General features: G+C 49.5%; 1 pseudogene; it reads left to right on the top strand.

Annotated features, from left to right (window-relative positions):
- Positions 1-14,045: 14,045 nt before the first annotated feature.
- LOC150014273 (large ribosomal subunit protein eL29 pseudogene) lies at positions 14,046-14,523 on the top strand (annotated as a pseudogene).
- The last annotated feature ends 13,455 nt before the right edge of the window (positions 14,524-27,978 follow it).

Below are 27,978 nucleotides of genomic sequence, written 5' to 3'. Positions count from 1 at the left end.
ACTCCTCGGTGTGAGGTCATGGCCAGTGGCAGGGGCCTTCTGAAAGGGCCTGGGGCGAAGGTGGGAGCGGGCTTCACAGATCCTCAGTCTCTCCTTTGTACCCCAAGATCCTGGGGGTGCCACCTCCCCTTGCTGTCCAGGTTTCCCTGGACAGCACCTGGGCAGTACCTGGGCAGTTCAACCAACCTGGATTGTGTGCCGGGAGCTGCGCTGGGCTCATAGGGACTCAGGTGGCTTGGGTTGCAAGAGCTGGAGGAAAAATGGGGGCTCCTGGTATCCCCTCGGGAGGGGAAGGGCCTGGAGGGTGAGAGTCCTGGCCCCTCTCCCCCCTTTGACCATGGCATCTCTGCTTGGATCTGATTTACATAGTAGAGTTCTACATCAGACGGTTAAAAAAGGTATTGTTCCAGCTCAGCCCTTGAAACTGGTGGGGCTGCCTTTCTCACGCTGCCCACCCGCCTCAGCCCACCCACCACCCCCAGAGCCACAGCCCCGGGCACTTCAGGCCCTGAATCATCCACCTTCAGAGGCCTCCACAGCTGAGCTGCGAGGAAGACACCTTCCCAGCCGGGCTGCCTGCCGGGCCTCAGGCTGTGGGCGGCACAAGGAAGCTCAGAAGGGGCTGCTCTTAGTCGGTCATGACCCAGCAGTACCCAGGTGTTTGGAGGTCACCCAGCGGCTCTGCCCCCGTCGAGGGCAGCAGCAACAGGCAATTTATTCTATGCCTCCTGTGTGCCTGGCATTTCCAGGGCAGTCCTTGGCTTAAATCCTCACTGCCTTCCCCGGAGGCCAGGAGTGGGGACCGATGGTTCAGCGCAGGGACTCTGGAGCCAGGTGGCCAAGGTTTGAACCCTAGCAATACCAATTACTAGCTGTGTGACCTTGGGCAAGTCACTTAACCAACCTCTCTGTGCCTCAACTCTCCTCCTTTAAAATTAGAATTCTGCTTCATAGGCTCCTGAAAAAGGCGTTAATACCCATAAAAGGCTTAAAATGACAATGCCCGGCCCACGGGAAGTGCTGTATAATGTTAGCTATTGTCCTCATTCCCATTTTACAGATGGCACAGTTGAGGCTCAGGGAGGATGGCTCACTTGTCTAGAGCACATGGCTGAGTAAGCCAGGTCTGTGTGGCTCCAGGCAAGTAACTCCCTCCCTGTGTCACCTGAATGCTTTCCTGCAACGGGAACCAGCCAGGGCCCTGGGGACCAGCAGGAGGCCGGTGTGTAAGGACTTGAGCCTGGCCTTCAATCCAGTCTCAGAGCTTTGGAGGAGACCCTAGAGTTTATCGATATGGGCGCCGTCCAATCTGGTCGCCGGTAACCGTGTGGCTGATGACCCCTGGATAGGCAGCTGGTGCAAACTGAGCTGTGCCCTGGGTGTAAAGTACACCCTGCCCTTCAGAGACTGAGTACAGAGAATGTAAAATCTTGTTAGTATGTTTCTGTGTTGGCTGAGCGGCGAGCTGATGATACCCTGCATATATTGGGTTGAATACCATTTTATTAAAATTATTTTCACCTGTTGATTTTTACTTTTTGATGTGACTACTAGAGCATTTAGGACTCACATTATATTTCTGCTGGACAGCGCTGACCTAGGCCGTCACAGGCAGACCTCGGAGATGTCACGGGTGCGGGTCCAGACCGCCATGATTAAGCAACTATCGCAATAAAGGGAATCGGAACCGTTTTGCAGGTGGAGGGTCTTGCCTTCTGTTTGTAAAACACGAAATATCCAGGAAGCTCAATAAAACAAAGCACAATAAAACCAGGTGTGCCTGCGTTCCGCGTTATAGATGAGGAAAATGAGGCTCTGAGGAGCAATTTGCTTCAGAGGCAGGCAGAGCTGGGCTCCGAGGTCTCACTCCAGGGCTTGTTCCAGGAACGCCCGCCGCGGCAGGAAGCAGGAGCTGAGCTGGACCACACGGTAAGGAGCCTTTGCCTCTGAGATCCCTTCTCCATGTCTCTGTGTCTCTGTTCTACCGTCGCCCATTGTCCCTTCCCACTTGCACCACCTCCACGCCATGTTCCTCTGCCCAGACCCTAATGTCAGAGAACATTCCAGCCAGATATCTCTAAGAGGCCCTGTGATCAGCGCACTGCAACTGTTCTGGACAGAAATCCCATCTGTGCTCTCAGGGAGCCCCCAGGGGTGGAGGCTTTGTCAGGCCTCTCGCTTCGCTCACTTCACTCTCTTATCAAAGTCTTTCTGGTGTCTAACCCACATCCCTCATGCTGCAGTGTGGGCCTCTTGAGTTGGCTCCTGAGGGTTTTCTCGAGAGCTGGCTGGGGTGGAGGTTCTGTAAAAATAGCATAGAACCTGCTGGATGGGGTGAGTGCATGCAGAGGGTCATCTCCCTGCTGGTGGCTGCTAGACACCCTTCTCTCTGAGCATCCTGGAGGAGTCAGAGATTAGGGGTACTCTCACCCTGTGCTCGCCTGAGCCCTCACTCTGGGCACCCACCCCTTCCCAAGAGGAAAGGAAGCCACCGTCCAGTTGCGCCATGAAGTCAACAGTGCAGGGCACTTGCTTTCAAAGATTAGCTCTCAGCTCATAGGAAGAGATGTTTTCATCACGCCTTGCCTGCAACACACACCTGAAACGGAAGTTTTATGAAACGAGACTTCCCTGTACTCTTTCCTACCTTATCCTATTTTTAAAATGCTGTTCATGGTCCCCTAAATCGATTTCACACCCTATTAATGGGTAACACCCTGCAGATTAGAAAACACGGGTCTAGTGACGGATCTCGGCCCTGGAGACAGAGTTGTCTGCACCATTTCTGTTTGTAAAAGGAATGTAATCATCCCGAATCTGCAGGGGTGTGGAGAGGGCTGGGAACACAGGAGGGAAGCCCCTGGCGTACAAGACTCAGGTGCCGAGGATTATTGCCGCACAGATGTGCGCACCTGGAGATTAGGGAGGGCGGGGCCTCTCCTCTGGGCTGGGCTGCGCTGCGGGAACACTGAGGATGGGTATCTAGGGCGGACGAGCTTGTCCCCCCACGGGACCTCCAGCATCAGCACTGACAGCCACTCCTTCAGGTGAGCATTGCCCTGCCCATCTGGGGTCTTTCTCTTATGAGTGCACCTTGTAGGAGGGGTGGCTTGGGTCCCCAATACTTTGGACAAATGAGTTTGTTAGTCTCTCGCAGTCCTGAGAGACATGAAGGAAGAAAAACGGGGGTGTCGGAGGAATGTGTCTGGAATGTGGGGGGGGGGTCAAGAAGTGGGTGGGAGACCTGGAAGGTCTTTCTGGATGGACACCTGGACATAATCTCTGGCCTGTGTCCCCACCTGCCCCGCCAGCCCCAACCTCCCAACGAAACGCTCTGATCTGAGACCACAGACAAGCTGAGTGGCCTTGGCTCAGCCTCCTCACTTCATTGAGCCTCAGCTTCCTCATCTGCAAAACTGTGTTTGCACGGCCTGCCTCCCTGGGTGGGGGTGGGGGTGGTGCAAAGTTTCAAAGAAACAGTGTGTGTGGAGCATCCTACACCATTGCCAGCACGGGGTAGTTTCCCCATCCCAACCCGTCTCTCCCTCCCTACATGCCACCTGAGAACCAGATTTGGGGAAGAGAGCTGCCCTGTGACACAGTGAGGTTGGAGAACCAACAGTTATGGAAACGATTGAGACAACCCTGGTTTGGGGCACTAACTAGGTACTTGGTACATGTCTCTTGAGTGAATAAACAATGGTGATGCCTGTACTGAGAAGGAGGTTGCTCTAGAACACTGCTGGGACTTGGCTGGCGCATCAGCATCACCTGGGGAATGTAAAGAATAGGGGTATCTGGCTCTCACCCCCGTGGGTGCTGACTTAATTGGCTGGAGGTGTGGTCTGGGCATTGGTATTTTCAAAAGCTCTCCAGGTGATCCCATGGGCAGCCAGGCTTGAGAACCAGAGCACCAAGTTCCCTTCTACCTCCCAAATGATAAAATCTTGTGTAAAGTCATTTACACTTTAGTATAAATTACCTTGTACACTGTGTGATGTATATATAGTGAGGGGTTTGATAAGTGGTTAAAAATGTTGCAGATGTCAGGGAATAGCTGGATTGTCTTTGTAAGAAGCAGAAAAGGTTCAGCTGAGTCAGCTAAGCCTTGACGCTGCAGGGAGATGGTCCATCAGCACCCACACGAGTGAGGCAAGAGGATTCACTAAGCACCGCCTGGGTGCAGGACCTTCTGGGACTACGGCATTGAAACAAGAACCTCCAGTTTGGCGGGAGAGGCCTCGCCCCTGACTCAGCGAATTCCCAGTCTGATGGCGGCGGCAGAGCCTTGCCCTCAGGATGATGATCTCTGCTCCCAGCTTCTTCCAGTGTTTCCCAGTTCACAAAATTTTCGTTTTCACCCTCTTCACTGAGTGATGGGTTTCACGAGGGGAAGACATGGTCCCAGGTCTCAGGCAATCCTTCCACCCTCGGGGACATTCCTGGGCAGATGGAAGGGATGCAATTACCGAGCATCCTTAGGGAGTCCTTGGTCTGAGGTCTTCCAGGATCCCCACCCTCCTGCGTCTGAGTAGGGGACAGGGAGGCCAAGTCCCCATTCCTGGGAATGCCCTGGGTTGCTGTGAGTGCCTGCCACGTGCCTTTAGCATGCTCATCTGTCATTGGCCCTGGTTGGTTGTGTCCTTCCCTAAAACAAGAGTTGCTATTGGTCAAGGACTCTGTCTTCATTTTCTCTGGATCCTCCGAAGGTTTGCTGACTGACTGAGGGACCCACTGAGTAGGTAATGAATGGGGCAGTTGGGGGTGCATTTTGACCCTCACAGAGACAGTAGTCACTGCTCATTTGCCCTGCACATCCTAGAAGACCCCCTCCCCTTCCTTGGAGTCCCTGAGTTCCCAGCAAGGATTGTACACACCTGGGAAGGTATGGGCTGTTCCATTGGCCAGTGATAATGTGCAGAGACCAGGTGTAGCTCTGTAGCCAGCAAGACGAGGGTTACAACGCTGCTTCTTGGTGTGAGTTGTGTGGGCCCCAGGACAGGCCTCCTCCTTCCCAGGGGGCCCCTTGCCTTTCCCCTCTCCTGTGCAGAAAACACATCTGGAAGGAAATGCACCCGAATAGAATAGCAAATGTCTTGGGAAGGGGTGGCGGCAGGGGACACATTACTCCTGCTTCGTAGTTCCCAAAATCCCCACACATGGCTTTGATGATGAAGCAAACCTGCAGTATCTCATCATACTGTGCAAAGTCGCTCCAGTGTCCCCACATGGCCCTGCGCAATTCCTTGGGCTCAGTTTACTTTCTTGAGAGTCACTAGAACTTATTCCAGGCGAGTTGCCCACGGCTGCCTTGTTCCCTAGTTGGTCTGAGATCTTCCGGGCTGGGGGTGTCCGTTCTTTCCCTGGTTGCCATGCTAGGAACTGGCCCCAAAGAACCACAGGGGTTTTCCAATAAATGTCACTATCGGACACTTGCTCCCCAGGGGCTGCTCTATCCATTTCAATTGGCTGAAATTCTGGTGAAAGGAAGAGGGCAAAAGTCACCTGCCCGCTCTCCACCCTTGCAAAGTCTCTCACCACCACCCAGAGAGGACTGGGCTTGTGTCTCCACTGGGTCCCGAGATCTTTCTCTACCTCATCAATCCTTTCATTCCTTTAATTGCCCATAGACACGACATCTGCCCTTGCTCTTTAGACTGAGGGGGACTGCCTAGAGTGACCACTGCCACCTCTCAATGGCCCTCCTCCCTGGCTTCCCGGTTTCCCTTCTGCCTCTGTAGACTGTTCCGTCCCAGGAAGACTCAGTGCGCACTGCTTCCTCCGTGTCCGGCCCCTTGCAGGGCACAGAGGCCAGTCCTTATGGCAGAAGGCTCTGGCTTGAAGGAATGCCTCATCTGGCCAGGAAGAAGGATGGACAAATGGATAATGTAGCTAACATGTGTTCAGTGAAAGAACAGCTCAGGAGAGCAGACAGGGCGTGGATGGGTGAAGGCCACCTCAGGGCAGGTGTCCCCAAGGAGGCAACGCTGCTGGGTGCCCAGGAGGACAGGCTAGAGGTGGGGCCGGCAGAAAGTCTGGGCCAGGGGACATCAGGGCAGGTGGGCTGGCTAGGACGCCACCACCAGGGGTCATCCTCTGCCCCTCCACCTTGCCCTTCCCCTCCTCCCAGAACCGGAACCGCCGTACCAGGTCCTCGGGTGCAGGTGAGGTGAGGAGGAGAATTCTCGCCAGCCCACACGGGTGAAAAGGTGCTGGGCCATGAAACTGGGAGCTAAAGTCGGATCTGGGGATTAGCTGTGAGCCTCGGTGATCCCGGCTTTATTTTATCTCTCGGTCTGCTCCTGGCTGCTTGTCAGGGAGGTAACGCGATTGTCTCGGATGCGGCTTTGGGCAGGACCACACGTCGCACAGAAGCAAGCCTCCGCTTCCTTCTCTGGCCCCTCGCCTTCCTGCCCAGGCCTTCCCCCCGGCCACCAGATTAAGGGAGTGGACCGGCTCATCCCACACTGGGCGTGAGAGGCAGCTCCTCCAGCACAAGGTGACATGCTTCCCACGAGTGTGTGTCAGTCTTTTAAAGAAATAAATAGAAATGGGTCCTTCCCAGGTGAGCTCCTGGAAGGCACAGCTGGGGTGCTGTGTGCAGAGCTCTGGGGAGGGGTCCAGCCATGTGGCTGATAGCACCTGAGTTAGCACAAAGGAGGAAGGGGTCGCACTTCCTTAGCAAGGCGTTGGGGGTGGTGGCCGCCGGCTCTTGGGTCCTGGTGACCTCCTGCTCTGTAAAGTCTACCATTTAGCTTGGCTTTGGCTCACAGTGGGAGGATCTGGGGTTGGCAAGGGAACCCAGGAGTCCTGATTTAAGGGCCATATGGGGGTATCCTGTCCTGAGCAGGTCTGTGGGAAATGAGCTGGCAGGAGGCCCTGGGACCCACCATGCCTGCCTCAGGTCCCCTAGTTCACAGCCTAGGGCTGAGCTGGGCCCTGGCTGCCAGGGAGACACCTGGGCTGTGGTGGGGAGCTGCAGGGAGGTCTGCGCACGGGCAGCTACCTAATTAGGGGGGAGCCCAGTGCACATGAAAACGTGGGCTCCTTGTTCCAAAGTCATTAAGAATTTCAACACGGGGAAAGGGGAACATTGCCTGACTTGCGGGCCCCTGGAGCAGAAGTGCCGTGCCCACAAAGCCTGCTGCGTTAGTCTGCTAGGACGGCTGGGACAAAGTGCCACAAACTGGGGGGCTTCAGATAACAGCAGTGCGATGTCACAGTCCTGGAGGCTGGACGTGTACGCCAGGCTGGTTTCCTCTGAGAAGCAGCTCCACGCCTGGCTCCCAGCTCCTTGGCGTGCCGGCCCTCCGCGGTATTCCCATGGCCGGCCTCTCCGTGGGTCTGCACGCCGTCTCTCCTCTGAGCGTGTCTGTCTTGGTGGCCGAATTTCCTCTTTTACAAGAACATCCATCATGTTAAATTAGGGTCTATCCTAATAATGACCGCATCTTACTCAATTACCTCTGTAAAGACCGGATTTCCAGAGAAGGTTGTATTCAGAGATACTAGGGGTTAGGATGTCAGCATGTCTTCTGGGGACACAATTCAATCCACAACACTGGCCCAGTGGGTGGAAAGGCCTCCTTCGGGTCAGTTCAGCTGGCGGACATTAACCAGCCCTGTGTGTGCCCGGCTGCCCCCTGGGGCAGGTGCAGCTGCGCCAGAGGAACTTCTGTCCCCACGGAACCCTCTGGCAGGAGGCAGGGTGGCTCCCAGGCCCTGGGGCTGGCAGGCCTCTGCTGTGCCCTAGAGGACTGCGGGGTTCCCCTGTGTGAGTCTGGGGGGCGCGCACAGACCCTGACTGCTTCCTAGTTATATCATAGCCCAGCTGTCACCCTCTGTGGCTCCAGCACCTGCCCGGGTCCATGTCCTCACCTCAGGCCCTGTGAGGTCTCGGGGAATAGCCATCGCCTGGGAGTGACAACTGATGGTGCCGCTCTGTCCAAAAGGGGGCTGTGTCCTGCATGGCCACTCGCTAAGGATGTAACCCTGAGTCCCTCTCCTCATCCTCGGTCTCAGTTCTTTTGCCTGTAACTTGGGGTCACCAGGACCCACCATGTAGGTCAGCTGTGACCTCCCAAGGTCGTGTGTTTCGGAAGCGTTTGACAGGGCCCAGAACACTGCGGGGACTGAGGGAGAGGCGGCAACTTGGAAGCCCATTTTCAGGAAATTTGGTGGGAAAGCCAAAATCCACCTCAGAGGTGTCGGAGGCTTCACCAGTGCTCCCAACTGCGGAGTCGGGGGGTCAGGCATGTTCGGGGTGTGGCTTATGGGGGGCAAGGGGATGGACCCAGCGGGTAGACAGAGGCGTGGGCTGGGGTTGGGCCTCCACCGGCCCACACCTGGGGCTCTTGTTTATGGCTCAAACCATGGTGTCGTCATTTTTTCCAAATGATCGTTAATCTCCTCCAAGCAAAAGTGCCAGCTACAGGGTTTGGGCTTTTTCCCTCCTGTTTCTTTTCTTTTCCTTTTAATGAGTGTGTTGCGATCAGTAGGGACCTGTGAGAGGGAAGCTGCTCCCCTTTTCAGGGCCAGGCGGCTCCCTGCCCCTGACTCATCACCTTGCCTCTGGCCTCAAGCATGCACCTTGCCTGTTAAATCTGTCCCAGGCACCGCCCCTCCCTCGGAGGGCCGTCCCCACCTTCGTGTTTGGGAGGCTGAGTCAACAGTGAAGTCACCCCATGGCTTGGTTCTCAGACAAGCTCCCTCTTGCCTGGCTGCTCAGTTCCCACTGGCACCCCAGCTCCACCCCAGCCGTCCTGTGGGCTGGGACCCCGGGTAGGCGGTTGGTGAACAGAGTCAGCCCTGGGCCCATCTGCTAACCCTGGATTTTATCTGGTTCTTAACCCACTGCTGGCTGAAGGCTGACTCGGGGCCAGGCTCTGGTGTGGGCACCAGGGAAATGGGCACACAGATGTCTCCACACACTGGACTGCCTGTGCAAGGCCACGTGGACGCACTGGGCAGCGAGCGCCTGATAACCTCAGAGGTCAGGGAAGGGGATGTCGGGAATGTCCTCTTGAAGGATGTACTGAAAGTTTGCAGAAGAGGGGAGGGAACACATCCATCAGAGGCAATAGCATCTGTCAGCTGGAACAGCATGTGCAAAGGCCCAGAGACACATTCGGAGTAGCAGGATCAGTTTTTGCGATGAGCTCAGGAGGCAATGAGGGAGAAGGAGGCAGGGTCTGGACAGTAGAGGGCTCTATGCCACATCAGGCAACTCACTCCAGGTGAGTGGGGACTACAGAATGGTTTGAGACAGAGTGACATGACCAGGTTCAGTTTTGAAGGCAGCGATACTGGTGGCAGGGTGGGGAGGATGGACGGAGGGTAGAGACTGGTGGCGGGAAGCCCATTTGAAAGCTATCACAGCAGTCCAGGGAGGCAGAGAGAGGTTCTGGGCCAGGGCAGGGAGGGGGGACAGAGGAGGGGATGGGTTTATAAAGCTCAGGGCCCCTGGTCCCTGGAGCAGCAGGTGCCATTTGTAGCTGACAGTGCCCCTTTCTCGCTTCTGGCTCAGTGCTCTCTCTCCGTGATGTCCCCAGTAGGTCGGCTCAGCTAACATGCCACCCTTTGCATCTCATGACCCAAAGTGCATGTGGCGCTACCCCCACATCTGCGTCTCCCAGCTGCCCCTGTGAGGCACTCCCTGGGTAGATGACGGTGCAGGCAAGCAGAGGCGGGAGACTCTCCAAGCTCTCCCACTTCCAAGGGGCAAGTGAACTCTAGACAGGTCTCCACACTCTGGCCCCGGGCTGTCCCCATTCGCTGTACCACCCCCTCCCAGGGGTCCTGCTGTTGGCACAGCAGGAAAGAGGCCTCATCTCACCGTGGGACAGAGCACAGGCTTCTGAGTCAGATGATGCAGGCCTGGGGGTTCTATGCCCCGACTGTGTGGCCTTGGGCACGTACCTTGACTGTTCTGTGCTTTAGATCCCTAACCTACAAAGTAGGGGGGCACAGAGCCTGTCTATGTAATTATGTATTATAATTATGAACACAGCCCCCTGCCTCCCCTACACTTACTGGGGTATCGTAGACTGTGTACAAGACTCCTGTCTGCTAGCCTTCACGGCCACGTCTGCCAGGATGTCCGACAACCACCTGGAAAGTGAGGAGTCGTATCTCTGGGAATTGCTAAGTAGCGGCCGCCCACGCGCAGCACAAGCGTCCAGCGACTGGGCGAGTCAGCGATGCCTGTCCCGGAAGGCTCATCAGGGGCCCCGCGGCCGGGAGCAGCTGCATCCCGCACCATCAGTGCGTTCCCCGTTCCGCCCGACCGCGTGCCCTCTCGTGAGCCGACCAAGGCACTGCCCTGGGCTTCCGTGTCTTGGCTCCATCAGCCACACCTACTCTTCCAGCCCTCGCTGGAAAGAAGTGGATGACAACAAACACGTGATAAAACCATCAGCAGGAAGCGCTTCCTCATGTCTGCGATAGGAGGGGCACCTGGTACCCAGGTCCTTGAAAATAACCTGGATGAGGACGTGGGGGCTGTAGCTCACCTGCCCTCATTAAATACAGTATGTCAAAGAAATCAACCCTCCCATCCAGTGCAGTGCTACACATCCCGAAAAATGACGGCCTAGACCTATGTTTGGTGGCCTAGAGTGAGGGCCACATTATTTTGTTAAATGAAAAAAGCCAATTCCTAAACAGTATATAGAATATGATTTTGTTTTGGCAAAATATACATAATACACATGACCAGAAAGAGTCTAGAGAGAAACACACCGAAACCTCAATGGGTGGCGGGTTTCCAGGTGATTTTCACTTTCTTATCTAGATCTTTCTGGATCATCGAGAACGTGGGTTGGCAAATTGTGGCCTGTGGGCCACATGCAGCCCGTGGCCTGTTTTCATACATGAGCTGAGATGGGCTTTTGCATTTTTAAAGGCTATTAAAAGCAAACAGAAGCACATGCCATAGAGAGTGCGTGTGACTCACAAAACCTAAATTATTTAGGCCCTTTACAGAAAAAGTTCGCCAACCCTTGGCCTAGATAAAACGATTAACATTCGCATGTATTATTGGTATAATACTAAAAACAACATTTTTCCTTTTGGAAGGTAGTGCAATTCCCCTTAGCAAACAGACACATCCATAATCATTTCTTTCTGCTCAGTGTCACCTGTGGATTGGGCACTAGGCTGGGCTCTTGTCCTCCTCCTCCCTCCTCTGTCTCTTCCACCTTCCTACTTTGCCTGGTGCCTTGCATGTGCCAGCACCTCACAGTCGCTGGGGAGACAGACCCAGGAAAATGTCACCATGACGCTGTGGCCTAAGTGCCACAGGGCACCTGTGGATCCTTCAAGGCTGAGGGGCCACGGGGTGGGAGCACAGGCTTTGCCTGGGAGGGTGACGGGTGCTCCAAGGAAAACTTAGCTTGGGGTCTCCTACAATCACCTGGGGGTCAGAACAGGCCCTTAGAAAGGTGATTCAAAACACCAGCCACCTAGGCCAGACTCCCCAGATTGAGGTCACCAGGGGCGGTCTGGTGACTAAAAAGGGGCTTATTTTAGGATTTTAAGAGTCGAAGGTCAAACAGGAGCAGGATATTGAGGGGCAGGAGATCTGCCCGGCCAAAAGCCAGGTGCGATGGGGGTTGGAGAGGCATTTTGGGTGACAGAACGTTGTGAAGCAGCTATTTGGGGGGGGGATGAACCTGGAAAGCGGGGCAATGAATGCTGGGCTGAAGAGCTGGGCTTTGCCTGGGGGGAGAGGGAGCTCTCAGGGGTCTAAGGAGAGAGGACAGACGCTGGGCCCGGCTCACGTGGGCCGGACAGGAGGCCAAGAGTCTGTTGCAATCACCACGAGCTCCTGCCTAGCCAGCTTCCTGCAGGTCCCACACCCTCTCCCACCTGGTCGCCATCAACTCTGTCAGACCAGTCAGGGGCATTGGGAAAGGACCATGTGGGGCAGGAATGGGAAGGTTAGGGACACCCCTTCCTTCCTCTTAGTCACTGGATCTAACTTTCAGCACATCTGTCAAGCCTTAGTCATGCCCGAGGTGATCATGCTTTTCCTTAGCACCCAGGGCGACTGAGGCAAGGAGCCAAGTGGGTTCCCATGTCAGGCTGCCTACCTGCTGCCCCCTCCCTGGGTGCTGGGCTTTGGAAATGAGCCGAACCACCAGGCCAGGCCCAGCCAGGTCCTCTTCTGAACACCTCTTAGCTCCCCGGTCAGAACCAGATGTGGTGCCGGGACTCAGGCCAGACACTCTGGGCTTTGAATCGCAGCTCTGCAGCTGTGTGACTTTGGGTAAGTCACCTCACCACCCTGGATCTCAGTTTCCTCATCCTAGAACAAGATAACGAAATGACCCACCCTGTAAGGACTGAATGCCGTGATGACTGTAAAGTGCACTGCAGGCTGGTGATCAACATTCCTCCCCTCCCGTGCTGGCATCTAAGGAAATGGTGTGACACCCGGGCTCTGCCCTCAAGAGGTTGCCCCTGGAGATGGAACAGAGCGACTTCCTGAGACAATTAGACACACGAATGGAGCTAAAGAGCTCCGCACGACTCTACCCTGCCCTTGGAGACAGCAGCTGGCACCCTGGACCTCCGTGACTCCTTACAGTCATGGTTAGTGATGCCCTGGTCGCACGGGACTTCTGGCCAGTTCCTTGAACATGCTGGGTCCCATGCAGGGCCTTGGAGCAGATGGTTCTCTCGACCTGCCACACTCTCCCTCTTGCCACCTACCCCGCCCCCCAATCCACTGAGATCAAGTCAGCGTCCAGAAGGGTAGTCACATCGCTGCCCTCAGAGTTTGGAAGGGAGAAGGTCAATCCAGTTTTTGCAACGCCCCAGGGAGACACTAATTATTCCAAGAGGTGTCAGGAAACTCTCTAGGCGAGATTAAATTGAATTCACTTTAATTAAAAAGCGAGATGACAGCCACCTGGCCCTTTGGTGGGTGGGAAGAGAGGGAGAGAGTGCCAGGAAGTCAGGTACCTGCCATCTCAGCTCCACGGAGGCACCTCGTTTCCTGCGAGGGCTCCCCTCTTCCAGAAAGGGGTGATGGCTCCCTCCTCAATTATCCCTGTAGTGAAGCCTGTCACATTGCTGGGCAATGACTGGGTCACATGACTTTCTGTCCCCATGGACCAGGTGCTGTTTCCCTGGCAGCTCATCGGCCCAGCCAGTCTTGCCTGGAAGGTTGGGGATTTATAGCACACAGATGCCAAAGCAGACGTGAAGGTGGGTCAGAGCATCCCTCCTTGTTCCCACAGTTCTTGACGTCACAGCAGCTTGTCTCTTGTTTTTTGCCACTTTGCTGAGATATAATTCACATTCCACAAAGTTCATCCGTTGAGCCCCGACTAGTTTTATTCGCAGTCAGGGCACACGCCTAGGTTGCAGGTTTGGTCCCCTGTCAGGGTGTGTACAAGAGGCAACTGTTTCTCTCCCTCTTCCTCCCTTCCCCTCTTTAAAAATAAATAAAATCTTTTTTTTTTTCATGCACCCATTAAAACATACAGTTAAATGAATTTCAGAAAATATATACAGTTGTGTGTCCACACCCACAATCAAGGCTTAGTGACTTCCAGCACCCCCAGATTTCCTCATGTCCCTTGGCAGTCTGTCTCCAGCCCCAGGCAACCACTGATGTAGTTTCTGTCGCAGGAGTGTCGCTTTTCCTAGAATTGCACGTAGATAAAATCAGGTAGTGTGCGGCCTTTGGCGTCTGGCTCTCTCTGCCTGGGACAGTGTTGTTGAGGTTCATCCACATTGCAGCGCACGTGAGGACCAGGCCCCTTTTTATTACCGAATGGTATTCTGTCACGTGGCCCTCACATTTTGTTCACCATGACCCTGTTGAAGGACCTTTGGGTTGGATCCTTTTTTTCTGGATATTATGAATAAGGCTATGATCATTGGCCTACAAATCCTTGTGTGGACACCTGCTTTCAAGTTGCTTAAGTAGCTATTTAGACTAGAATTTTTAGCTCATAAGATAAAGTGCTTTTTAAGAAACCAGTCCAGCTCTTCCGGTCCCAGGTGCTTCGGGAGCCGTGGGCTTGAGTGCAGAGATGGCCAAGTCCAAGGACGACACCATGCACAACCAGTCCTGAAAATGGCATAGAAATGGCATCAAGAAACCCTGATCACAAAGATACGAATCTCTTATGGGGGTGGACCCCAAGTTCCTGAGGAACATGCGCTTTGCCAAGAAGCACAACAAGAAGGGCCTGAAGAAGATGCCCTGCCAAGGCCACGGGCGCTCGTGCTGAGGCTACCAAGGCCCAGGAAAATCCCAAGGAGGTCAAGCCCAAGATCCCAAAGGGCGGCAGCCACAAGCTCAGTCAATTTGCCTACATGGCTCATCCCAAGCTTGGGAAACGTGCTCATGCCCCCATCGCCAAGGGTGTCTGGCTCTGCTGGCCGAAGGCCAAGGCCAAGGCTCAAACAAAGCCGCATGCTGCAGATGTGGCTGCAGCCCCAGCTCAGGCCCCAGCTCAGTCTCAGGTTCCCAAAGGTGCCCAAGCACCTGCGAAGGCTCTGCAGTAGAAGCCTCTGTCTGCTGATGTGAGGACAGAAGTACTGGTGTGACCTCTGGGCTGCTGTCTGCACGGGACTGCTGTCCTCCTGTGGTGCCTGGGCAAATAAATCTGAGGCAGGATCTGTCAAAGAAAAAGAAAGAAAAAAGAAACCAGCCCAGGTATTTTTTCAAAGTGGCTGTACCAACTGCATTTTTGCCAGCAATGCAGAAGGTGCCAGTTTCTCTACGTCCAACCAACACTCGGTATAGTCAGGCGTTAGGTGGTGGTTTTTCATCTCAGCTGTCCTAACAGGTGCGTAGTGGTGCAACATTGAATAGAGATGGTGAGAGCAGGCATCCTGGGCGTTAACTGGTATTTGCTGGGACGAAGGTCGTTTGGCAATGATGTATTATCCTTCGTATATATTGCTGATTTTGATTTATTAATACTTGTTAAACATTTTTGCATCCGTGTTTATGAGGAATATTGATCTATAGTTCTTTTTTTTTTTTTTTTTCTGCTTGTGATTTCTTTGTCTGGATTTGCCATTGGGATAATACTAGACTTATAAAGTAAATTAGGAAATACTTCCACCTCCTGTACTTTCTTTTCTGTAGAATTAGTATTTCTTCCTTAAATATTTGGTGGGACTCACCAGTGAAGTCATCTGGGCCTGGCCTTTCCTTTGTGAGAAGATTTTTAATTACCAATTTCTTGACCCTGTACAGATATATTCAGATCTTCTATTTCTTCTTAAGTCAGTTTCAGTAATTTTTATCTTTTGATAAATTTATCCACTTTGTTTTCAAAGTTATTGACATAAAGTTGTTTGTAATATTTCCTTGTTGTCCTTTTTCTCTTATTTATATTTATTTTTAATAGCTTTATCAAGGCATAATTAATATACAATAAACTATAAATATTTAAGGGGTACAAATTTATATATATGTATGCATATGTGTATGTATACATATATATCTATGGAAACACCACATCAAGGTGATGAACAAACCCATCACCCCAAAGTTCCCTGTGTTTCTTTGTATATTCCATTATAGTTTTCATCTCTTAAAATTTGACTTGGGTCTTTTTTAGATCTTCCAATCTCAACATGTTTAATTTTTCTTCTAGGTTTTTTTTTTAATCCTCACCTGAGGATATGTTTTTATTGATTTGAGAGAGAGAGTGAGTGAAAGAGAAACATCAGTTGGTTGCCGCCCATATGTGCCCCAACGAGGGATCAAAGCTGAAACCTAGGTATATGACCTGACTGGGAATCGAACTCACAAACTTTTGGTGTATGGGACAATGTTCCAACGAACTGAGCCACCAGGCCAGTGCTCTTCTAGTTTTTGAACATATGGAATACAGTTATAACCTATGTCTTAATGTCATTATCAGCTAATTCTAACATGTGTGTCAATTCTGGGTCAGTTTCAATTGATTGGTTTTATTCCCCATTATGCTTCTTTGCACACCTAGTAGTTTTTGACTGAATGCCTAACTTGTGAATTTTACCTTGTTGCATGCTAAATATTTTGTGTTTCTATAACTATTCTTGAGCTTTTTATTTTTCCTGGGACACAGTTAAGCTACTTAGAAACGTTTGTGTCTTTCAGGTCATGCTTTTAAGGTTTGTAAGATGGGACCAGAGCAGCGTTAACTGCTAAGCCAAAATCCTTCTGAGTATGCTGCCCAGTGCCCCATGAACTCTGAAGTTTTCCAAACTGGCTGATCGGAACAGGCTCTGTTCCCAGTCCCATCCTTCTAACCCACGAGGCCGGTTCTTTCATGGTCGTGGGTAGTTTTCTCACACTCCTGCACTGATCAATACATACTCCACGGCACATTTTATGTAGATCCTCTGCAGAGCTCGGGGATCCTGCCTCTGGCAGCTCTCGCCTCTTCTGGACTTTGCCCTGAAACTCTAGCCAGCTTAGTTTCCCTGGACTCTCAGCTCCCATTTCCTCAGCTCGGGGAGTCTGCTGGGCCCCACCTGGGTTCCCCTCCCTGGGCTGCAGCCTGGAAACTCATTCAAGGCGGTGAGCTGGAGGAATTTCAAGTCTCACTTCATTTGTTTCTGTCTCTCAGGGATCACGGTCCTTTGTTGCCTGATATCCAATGTTTTGAAAAATTGTTGTTTCATATCTTTTGTCTGGATTCTCGGTTGTTTCAAGTAGGGGAGTAATTCCCGTCTCTGTTATTCCATTTGGGTTGGAAGTGGAAGTCATCCTAATTATCTTTTTTAATGTGTACAGGATCCATGGTGACGTCCCATTTCATTCCTAACGTTAATAATTTGTGACTTCTTTCTCTCGTTTTTTTGACCGTTTTTAACTAAAGGTTTATTCATTTTATTGACCTTTACAAAGATTAAACTTTTAGTTTTATTGATTTTTTAAAAAGATTTAAAAATATATATTTATTTTTAGAGAAAAGGGAAGTGGGAGGGGGAGAAAGAGAGGGAGAGAAACATTGATCGGGTGCCTCCCACATGAGCCCTGACTGGGACCAAACCCACAACCCAGCCATGCGCCCTGACTGGGAACTGAACTGATGGCCCTGAGGGATGAGGCCCAACCAACTGAGCAACACCAGTCAGGGCTTATTGATTTTTTAATATTTTCTATTGCATTAATTTCTGCTCTTCATTACTTCCTTTCTTGTATTTCAGATTTAATTTCTTCTCATTTTGCTAGCAAGTTAGGGGGGTAACGTAGGTAATTATTTTTATACATTTTTCTTTTCTAGTATAAACACTTAAAGGTATAAACTTTCCTTTAAGTCCTGCTTTAACTAAATCCTGCAAATTTTGTTATACAGCAGTCCCTCTCTATATCGCGGTTCACTTATCATGGCCTCACTGTATCACGGGATTTTAAAAAATATTATATTTAATTACTTATCGTGGATTTTTTGCTATATTGCGGGCTTTTGCGGTACTGTACAGTAAATACTAAAATAAATGTAAGGTTCCTACTTCACGGATTTTCACCTATCGTTGGGGGCTGGAACGTAATACCTGCAGTAAGTGAGGGATCACTGTATTGTTTTTATTTTTACTCAAGATTTTTTTCTAATTTTCCTTGCAATTTTTGACCATGCATTATTAACAAGTATATTGTTTAATGTGCATATATTTGGAGGATTTCCCATACTTCTTTCCATTATTTCTTATTTAATTCTTTTGTATTTAAGGAACATATTCTGTATTATTTCAATCCTTTCAAATGTATTGAGACTTACTATTGACCTAATCTTAACCTACCCTGCTGAAGGTTCCACATATACATTAAGAGAATGTATATTCTTTGATGTAGTTTCATAAATGTCAATTAAATAAAGTTTCTTGATAGTGGTGTTCATATGTTCTGTGTCTTTCCTGATTTTCTGACTATAAATTACTAAGAGAAGTATTAAAATCTTCATGTATTGGAGGTTATTGTTATCACACGCATATACATTTATAAATCTTTATGCCATAGTGACCTTTTTAACATTATGAAATGTTTCTCTTTGTCTACAGTGATAACCCTTGTTTTAAAGCCAATTTTGTTATTAATACGGTTAGTCCAGACTTCTTGTACTTCCATTTGTGTGGCATATCCTTACACTTTCTTGTATAAAGCCTGGAGCTGAATCTTGCTTTTTCATTCAGCCTGAAGTATCTGCATTTCGATGGCAGATTGAGTCCATTTATATTTAATGTATTATTGATATGGTTAGAGTTGGTCCGCAATTTTACTGTTAATTTTTTTAAAGAATTTTATTGGGGTGGCACTGGTTAATAAAATGATATCACTTTCCAGTGTACAATTTTATAAGACATCATTGTATTGTGTGTTCACCGCCTCTAGTCAAGTCTCCTTGCATCACCATTTATCCCCGTTACCATCACCTCCCTCCCCCGCCCGCCTTTCCCTCTGGTCATCACCACCCTATTGTCTGTGCCTGTGAGGTGGTTTTTTTTCTTAAAATTTTCTACTTTTGTCATTTTCTTTGAGGTTCCTTTGTTCTTCCTATACTTCCTTCTTTTGTAAAAATCTTTGCTAATATTTGATTTTAATTCTCCTTTTTTATGTTTTTGTAAGCTTTTACAGACTGATCTAGGCATTGTAATATACATCTTTATCTTACCAAATTCAAATTAATAATGACGAACTTCCACCAGCTTGGCACCAGCATAGTTCAATCGTCTGTCTTCCTTGCGGTATTGTTGTAATGTATACTACTTCTGTATATGTTACAAACCCAGCAATACAGCATTATAAGTTTTGCTATAAATGGTAATATATGTTTTAAAGAAATTAAGAAAACAAAATTTAAAAATATACCACATAATTACCACTTTTAGCGTTCTTTATTTCAAACATGGGTCTGGACTTCTATCAGGTATCACCTCACTTTTGTTTTCAGTTTTTATAGTTTTCTTTGAGTTTTTATTGTAATGCCAATTTGTCAAAAATGAATTTGCTTTGTTTTTATTTATCTGTGAATGCCTGTTTTTCATCCTGATTTTGAAGGATAGTTTTATCATATAGAGAACTCTTTGTTGACATTTTTTTTTTCTTTCAGCACTTAAAAAAAAAAAAGATTTATTTGTTTTCAGAGAGAGGGGAAGGGAGGGGGAAAGAGAGGGGAGAGAAACATCAGTGTGCAAGAGAAACATCAATCGGTTGCCTCTCGCACGCCTCCACTGGGGACCTAGCCGGCAACTCATGCATGTGCCCTGGCTGGGAATCAAACCAGCAACCTTTTGGTTCTCAGGCCAACACTCAGTCCACTGAGCCACACCAGCCAGGGCTCTTTCAGCACTCTGACTCTGTCATTCTAATGTCTTCTGGCCTCCATTATTTCTGGTGAGAACTCCTCTGCTCTTCTGATCATTGTTTCTCTCTATGTGATGCATCAGTGTTCTCTTTCTGCTTTCAATGTTCTTTCCTTAGTCTATCAGCAGTTTGACCGGAGGTATGTAGTGTGATTCTCTTTGCGTTTAGCCTTCTTGTTGAGTTTCTTGGATCTGGTAGTTAATATTTTTCGCTAAATTTGGGGATATTTTGGCCATTATACTAAAAATATTTTTATGCCCACTTCTCTCTTTTTTTTCCTTCTAGGGCTACAGTTTAACATATGTTGGAATGCTTTATATTGTCCTGAAGATTTCTGAAAGTCTATTGATTTTTTCCTCTATGTTTTTACTCTGTGGTTTTCATTGTGGATAATTTCTAATAATTTACTTTCAGGTTCACTGCTTTTATTTCTTCTTTCATCTCACATTTACTATTGAGCCTGAAATTTTTTTTCAGTTGTTATACTTTTTAGCTCTAGAATTTCTACTTGATTTTTAAATAGTTTTAATTCTTTGTTGAGAGTTTCTATTTATTTACTCTCAGTATATTTTCTTTGTTCTTTGAATATATTTATAATAGCTCTTTTATTAAGTTTAAAAATCTGTATTCGACATCTGGGCCCCCTCAGACTGAGCTTCTAATGGCTACTTCCCCCATCGAGGGTCACACTTTCCTGTTTCTCTGCATGTGTTGTAATTTTGGGTTGAAAGCTGGTCCTTGTAGATCATACATTGTGGCAAACAGATTTTTTTTTTCTCTGAAGTTGTTAGTTGTTTGGCTTTGGTAGGCGGTTAACTTGCCTGGATGCGAACTCAGTCTCTCCCACAGTGTGAAGCTGTGTCTGTCCATTTTTATTGTTTTATATGGCAGCTTGGCTCCCTAGGGCCCTCTCCTGTGTCTATATGGTTCAGGGCCCATCAGTGATTGGGCAGAGATGATGCTCAGACACCTCCAGCCAATAAGGACTTAACCCTCTGCCACTTGAGCTCTGGGTGGGTTGAGAAGCTCAGTCAGAGGTTCTAGTTTCAGGCACGCTAAGAGTCCAAAGGCCTGAGAACCATTAAGTCTGAGTCCGAAGGCCAAAGATCCAGGAGTGCCCATGTGTGAGGGCAGAGGAAGGTGGATGTCCCAGCTCCGGTGAAGAGAGGAAATTCACCCCTCCTCTGCTTCCCTGTTTGATTCCAGGCCTCAGATGATTGGACGGTGTCTACCTGCATCGATGAAGGTGATCTCTACTCAGTCTACTGATGCACAAGCTAATCTCTTCCAGAAAGACCCTCACAGACAGACCAGAAATAATTTCTTACCAGCTATCTGGGCACCCCTTAGCTGAGCTAACACATACATTGACCATCACATATGGCTCTCCCACTTTCAATATCTCCCTGTTAAATATGCTACTCTTGAATCACATTCACCACCTTCAGCCTGTTCAGCTGTGGACTTTGCTGCCCTTGCTGGGAGAGCTGGGACCACCCCTAGCCCCAGGCATAAAGGCCACAAGTTCACGGTCCCTCCCTCAGCAGCAGTTTTGCCCCAAATAGAGACTTGTCATGTTGTTACCTGCCTTTGGTCATGTTCTGGTGCTCGGTTAGCAAAATAATTTAGTGCAGTTTTATACTTGTTTTCTGTGGAGGGGAGTTGCTTAATGACTTCATGTTGACATTACTGGAAATAATGCCCATTGTATTCATTCAGGATTTTATTTTATTATACAGCTAAAACAAGTTCATCTTTGACATTGAGAAAATGAGATCACTTCTCAACCCATCAACTACTGCTTACAGTTAATCACTGTTCACATTGTAGATATATCCTTTTATGTCTTTTTAAACATATGCATTAAAAAATCAAAATGGGATGAGTTGATACATAATTTACTATTGTGGTAAAATGTACATAACATGAATTTTGCCACTCTAACCATATTTAGATGTACAATTCTGGGGCATCAAGTCCATTCACACTGTGGTACAGGTATCATGACTACCCATCTCCAGACCATGTTCATCTTCCCCAGCTGAAACTGTGGACCAGTTAAACAACATTCCTACCTCCCCCGGCCTCTGGCAGCACCACTCCACTTTCTATCTCTATGAACCGGACTACTCTAGGGACCTCCTGTAAGTGGAATCAGACAATATTCGCCCTTTTGTGTCTGGCTTATTTCACCTAGCGTAATGTCCTCAGGGTTCATCCGTGTCGTAATGTCAGAATTTCTGGCCTGTTTAGGCTGCATAATATTCTATCGCGTGGATCTACCACATTTTGTTCACTCATTTATTTTGGATTGTTTTACCTAGGGGTTGTTTCCACCTTTTGGCTCGTGTGAATAATGCTGCCATGTACATCTATCAGTTCTATCAAATCTGGACTGCGAAGTGGACCTAGAGCTATGGCCAGTGGCTCCGTTTGGTAACCATTATGCAATAAATCGTCACACACCACCCCCCCAGCCCCTGGTAACGTCTGATCTACCTTTTGTCTCTGTTGAGTTGCCTATTCTAGATATTTCATATAAATAGAATCACACACGTCCCTCCCCTTTATTTTTATTTTTTATTATTATTCTTGTTTATTTTAGTCTAGTTGGCCCAATTTATCCCCCTTGGCCCTGCTCCGCCTGGCCCACCTCCCACCCCCACGGTCTTTCCCGCACCGTGTCCATGTCCAGGGGTCACTCATACACAGATGGAGGGTGGTATTGTTAAAGGGAGGTGGCTAGGGATTAGTCAGGTGCCCCCTTTGCTAATGCCATCTTCCGTCTGTATAATGCTGTATGTTTATCAAGTGTTTTCAACTTTTCAATGGGTCCAGTAATATTAATGTCTGTGAATCAAAATAACTTATTTTTCTGCAGACCTAAAACTAGTTTCAAATGTATTAATTAAAAAGCCCATAAATTAGAGAAAGCCATCACGTAATACTTGTCCCTTGTGATGAGCGCATTGCAGAACCCCTGATTCCTTCTATGGCCGAGAGAACGACTTCACACCTACGAGGATGGCTGTCATATTTTTACTTAGTTTTCAAATTTTAAAAAAATTAAATGTATTGAGATAACATTGGTTAATAGCATGATATACATTTCAGGTGCATCTAGCCTTTTCTCTTTGGTTCTCACAGCCTCTGTTCTCCCTTATTGAGGGTGCGGATAAATCTGACTTGGTCAGACTACAGGCTTGTTCTTGGTCTTATTTGACTGGGCTGGGACACAATTTTTAAGCCTCAGTGCCAAGGCTACCTGGGCTGTATGTCACCCCATGGACCAGAGCGTCTCAGACTTGAGCATGCGTCAGAATCATGTGGAAAGCTTGATCAAGGACACTTTGCTGGCCCGCCCATCTCCTAGGGTCTCTGGTTAAGTAGGTCTGAGTGGGAACCCTAGAAGTACATTTCTTAAAAATTCCTGGGTGCTATTGATGCTGCTAATTCCAAGGGACCACACTTTGGGAACACTTTTAACTAACCCATGTATCATCTTCACTTTATAGAGTTGTAAGGATCAGCTGTATGAAGAACTCCATTCAGGATTTGGCATTATAGTAAGTACTCAGTAAGTATAAGCTATTACTATTATTTTCACATAAACTACTCAGATTCTCAAATAATCCACACACCCATTCTTTCTTCTTTTCCCTAATACAGTGACAACTTCGTTCACTCTTGGGTCCTCTGAGAACTTATAGTCTAAGGCAGTGACTTTCACCCGGTGTACCACAAGAATTTTTAAAATGTGCACTACCTGACCTTTTAGTCTGGGGCACTGACCTCTTTTCCCTTAAATTGTCAAATATGAAAATGACAACAGCCAACACAATATTAGCCATATGGTGTGAATGAATGAAAACTATACCTGGTTGTTAGTTTCTTTTTGGGGGGAGGGGGGATCAGATTGGCAAAAAATATATTTTGTGGTGTGCCACAGAATTTTAGTAATTAGTTTATGGAAAGGTTGACCATCACTGGGCTCTGGGGCAGCTAGAAAACTAATGAATTGCAACACAAAACCTAATGACATAAACTCCTTACGTAGGTGTTGAATACATAACTTCAGAGTCGTTTGATAAATATGTAATTTTGTGTATTTCCCCCCACAGAGTATTTTTATCACAAAATATTTTACCATGTCATTATTAGAAAACCTCCCAAACTACAAATATTGGATTATGTCTATGCTGCATTTTGTTCGACCATTCTACTGGAGGACATTGCATTTCTTCCAAAGTTGTTCCTAATAGGAATAGTCTCCCGTGAAGACCTTGCAGCCACACTGTTTGTCATAACCGCAGATGACCCTCTTTAGGAAAGAGGCTTAAAATGGGGAAATGATTGAGGCCAAGGGCATGAGCTTTTGAAGGGCTCCCAAAAGCCATTGTCAGATTTCCTCCCATCTTGGAACAGAAAGGTTGCTGGCAAATGCTTCCAGTTGGCAGCATCTGTGTTCTCTTCATCAGTGTCCCATGATTCTAAGCAGCAGGCAGAGAGGGTGGGTCCCAGCAACAGACTCAGTGCCTGGTCGCTGTCAGTTTCTGCCTTGTGTTGGCTCAGATCCTCCAGACCTCTGCCTGCCTTCTCCTTCCTTACTTAGATGGCAGTCTGGGCCCTACACCCATCCCTAATGGTGTGTGAATGGTTTTATGGGTTTTCAGTGAAGTGTGAAGCATGGGCGGGAAATCATTTCCTGGTGACCTTAATTCAACCCAAGGCTTGGCTGAAGCGTGAGTAAACTGAGCAGGACGAAGAGGCTACATGGATGGTCAGCCCTCATCTAAGACAAAGCGCTCTTCCAAGGGAGTAGCCACATCCATCACCAGCACCGAGGACAAACGGGCCTTACCTGTGTATGGAACATGCTCTGGGAACTCGGCACCACCTGCTCAGCCGCCCTTGCTGCTAAGGCCTCGAGGCAAGCCCCCAGGAGACCCCTCCTGAGACGCCCCAGCCTGCCTTTGTCTCCCGCCCTGCGCTGGGGGCTGAGTTCCGTGCACCTCACTCAAACTCATTCCTATTGGTGAGGCTCAGAGAAGAAGGGGAACGTGGCCGAGTGAGAGATCAGGAGAACCGGGGCTGGAAGTTGGATCGCGTGTGTCGTGAGGCTGGGCTGGCTGCCCCGTGTCAGGCCTGACGTCATCTGTGGGCCATCCGCCCTGTGTAGTCTTTCCCACTGCCGACTGCTTGCCTCCCGTTTGGAGTCTCTCTGTGGAGCTGTCTTCATTTTATTACTATCATCCCATAACCCGATGCTTGGCTTGCTGTTCTCTGGGTGCTGAGCACAGGGCTGGGCACAGAGGGGCGCTCAGATGCTGGAGGACATCCTTCTTGCTTTTCCTTTTCTTTGCCTTCCTTTCCTTCGCCTTCCTTTCCTTCCTCCATTCCTGTTCCCAGGAGGAGTGATTTTGGATGACGATGCTTATTTCAAGAAAATCTCCTGAAGAGGGGAAATGCCCTCAGTTCTCTCCCTGTGGTTCAACTCTTTAGAGAGACCGGAGCTATCTAAATTGCTTTCCCCCTAAACCCACTATGATTTGAAAGAAAGCCCTGAAAATCCTGGTAGTTCAATATTTAATGTTCACAAAAGTTGATCGAACAATCTCAGTTCTGATAGGCTGTTGCAGGAGTTCCATGGGACCAGCGCCCCTCCTTCCCTGGCCCACTTTTGTCCTTCCTGGTGTGTTTGCTGCTAAACACAGGCTGGGGGCCAAGTGGTGCAGCTCCTGACCTTGACTTTCTCGGCAAGCCCCATGGGTCAGGATGACAGGCACTAACAGTCAAGAACTGCTCAAGAGGAGGTCACTGTTCAGCACAGTCTCTCTTTTCATCTTTATGTAGTTATATTTGACAAATACAATTGTAAGATGTTTAAGGCGTACATTGTGAGAATTTGATATATGTATATATTGTGAAAGGATTTCTCCCCTACCAGAATGTGAGCCTTCTAAGGGTGTGTGTGAGAGAGAATATATGTTTGTGTGCACATGTACACATGTGTGTTTCTTTACCACAATTTCCATTGTTTACAGCATAGTGCTTGCACATATTAAGCACTTAATAAATATTTATTGAGTGAATGAGTGTGTAGTGCTGTGTAAGTATTCAGAATCCTTTCAGTAATAGTGACTTCATTTTACAAACATAAACCAAGGTCCAGAGATGTCACTTGCATTGACCAAGTTCCCGCAGCTGGAAAGGGGCAGAGCTGGGATTTGAACCCCAGCCTTGGACTCAGCCCAGTGCCCTGTGTACTTCTCTAGGCTGCCAGCTTCCTTTGAGGTTTGGCAGGTTAAACAGAAGCAAAAAGTTCAGAGGAAATTTACCACCAGGAAGAGTGTTTACCAGCAATGACCTCACCTTGGAGGCAGTGAAAGGCTTTGCAGAAAAGAGCTGAAAAGAAAATACCTTTGCAGTGAATGAGCTGGGCTGTCAGGGCTTGGGCTGACTCATGAATAAGTTCTCCCTTTATAAGGACTTTATTGGGACACCCCCCCCCCCAGGCATGCCTTTTTCCCTGGGCGCAGGGCTGGGAGAGGGTAAGTGGGGTGAGTACAGGTGGCCGCGCTCGTGGCCCTGGCTGGAAGTTGAGCTCTGCCGGCTCTGTGTCCAGGGACCCTTCACTTCCCTCCTTAAATATGTGTCTTCTTCTGCATGTCTCGTCCCTGACAAACCTCACATGGGTGAGTCTGAGGGTTTGAGTGTAACCCCCAAGTCCCAATTTGCACAAAACCCCGCTACATTCCGCATCAGCTCTTGTTCATTCATTCTGTTTTGGTCACCCCTCCCTCCTGCTGTTTCCCAAAGCGCCCCAATCGGCGGGCCCGCGGTGCTGTGCTCCCGGCAGAGGAAGATGAAGGTCACTCATACCACCTTGTTCATGCCTCAGTCCCTGTGCCCAGCACTGCCTGCCTCCAACTTGGGCACCTCCTCCCAGGGCACACTCACGTGCCCTCCTCCTCTTCCAAACGACCGCGTCCCCCTGTGAGCCGGCCATATCAATGGTTTCCCCGTGCGCTGTCCACTCTCGCCGGACAACCCATCAGACAGTTTTGATTCTGGGCAGCAAGAACTATGGAGACCCCCACCCCCCCTCCAGCCACTTCCATCACCCTTCCTACTTCTCACAACCGCCCTGGGAGAACAGGTTCACACCCACCCGTTTCAGAGATGGAGACGCTGAGGCGCAGTGAGTCATGTGCTAAGATGTCGCAGCCAGGAGGAGCCAGGAAGGCCGGGAACAGGACCCTCTGGTCAGACTCCTCGGTTTATCACCAGGGCGTAGTGCCACAGAGGTTCACACGGGATCGGGCAGGGAGGGACCTCAGGAATGCAGGAAGGCCATCCCAGGAATGCTTGGCCCTTGCTAACTGATGGAAATAGTTGGGGCGTGACATCACACATCACTATCTGATCACCCTCTATTGGCGTGTGTGCTTGGGTCAGTCGGATAATGATTAACCTGTAAGCTCAGGGTTAGGACCAAGAAGGAAGTGTAGGTTATGACTCAAGGCCGCACACTCTCTCCAGTGGGGGAGAGAGGACAGGTGGGAACTGGAGCTGTGACCCAGCACACCCGTGACAGCCAGGGTCCGTGCCTCCTCCAGGAACAGCCTCGGCTGTGGTGTCAGGCAACCAGCTGGTCGCATCCATTTCTGCTGCTTCCTCGCTGTGGCCCTTAAGCAGGTCCATCTCCTGCTCCAGCCTTGTCTTCTCAACAGTAAAAGGAGAATGTCTACCCTGAGTCCCCACCGGGGTCAGGAAGGTCGCCTTAGATCAAGCAGAGGGAGGGCTTTGCATGTAGGGATGCTCAGTAAGTGTAGGTTTCCCGCCTCCTCCCACCAATGGGAATGTCAGCTCTAATTCCCGTCAGCTTTGGAGGGAGATGGACTCTAGATCTGAATCCCACCTCTACCATTTCCTGGGTGTTCAGCCCGGAGAAAGTCACTTCCCTTCCCCGAACCCCAGCTCCCTCTGTGGTGATGGGGATGGTGATAGCTGGCAGCGAGCTTCAAATACAACAGCGTACAGCGATCTCTAACACGTATCAAGTCTTTTCTCGGTGCCAGCGCTCTGGAGCAGGGCCTGAGTTTCTGAATTTCTAGCAAACTCTTGGTGACACTGCCGCTGTCGGTCCAGGGACCACACGATGAGTAGTGCGGTGACAGATTAAGGTCGATGGATCATGGAGGGGAGTGTGCCGGGCAGAGGCACCTGCTGGGAAACTTGCCAGTGGGCTCTTGCCTTCAGGATTTCCCCTGACTGAGGCAGAGCTAAAGGTGGCCTGGTCATTGATTGAACAGATCGGGGCTGGGGGTGGGGCTGAATCAGTCCCTGTCCCCTTGGAGCCCCAGTGCAGGGGGGAGACTGACAGGTGCATACCTGTTATAACCCAAGCATGAGAACTGTGGTGGTATTAACCAGCCCGGGGGTCAGGCAGGGTGACAGCAGGTGTCAAGGATGAGGAGGAGCCCTCCGTGGAGGAGGGCGGGGGGAGCATGGGGCGGCTGTGCTGTGGGCAACCAGAGTCACCCAGACACGCACGGAGGACACGGTCTCTCTCTGTGTCATCCTTTGACAGCCTCATGTGGAGGGAAGCACGCAGGCTTGGGAGGCAGGGACAGCTGGGGTCACAGCTCTGC

The sequence above is a fragment of the Furipterus horrens genome, unplaced genomic scaffold (genome assembly GCF_987537825.1).
Source record: "Furipterus horrens unplaced genomic scaffold, mFurHor1.1.pri manual_scaffold_3, whole genome shotgun sequence".
In the NCBI taxonomy this organism is placed as follows: Eukaryota; Metazoa; Chordata; class Mammalia; order Chiroptera; family Furipteridae; genus Furipterus; species Furipterus horrens.
The sequence above is the reverse complement of the archived record's forward strand: the minus strand, read 5'-3'. Positions and strand labels throughout refer to the sequence as shown.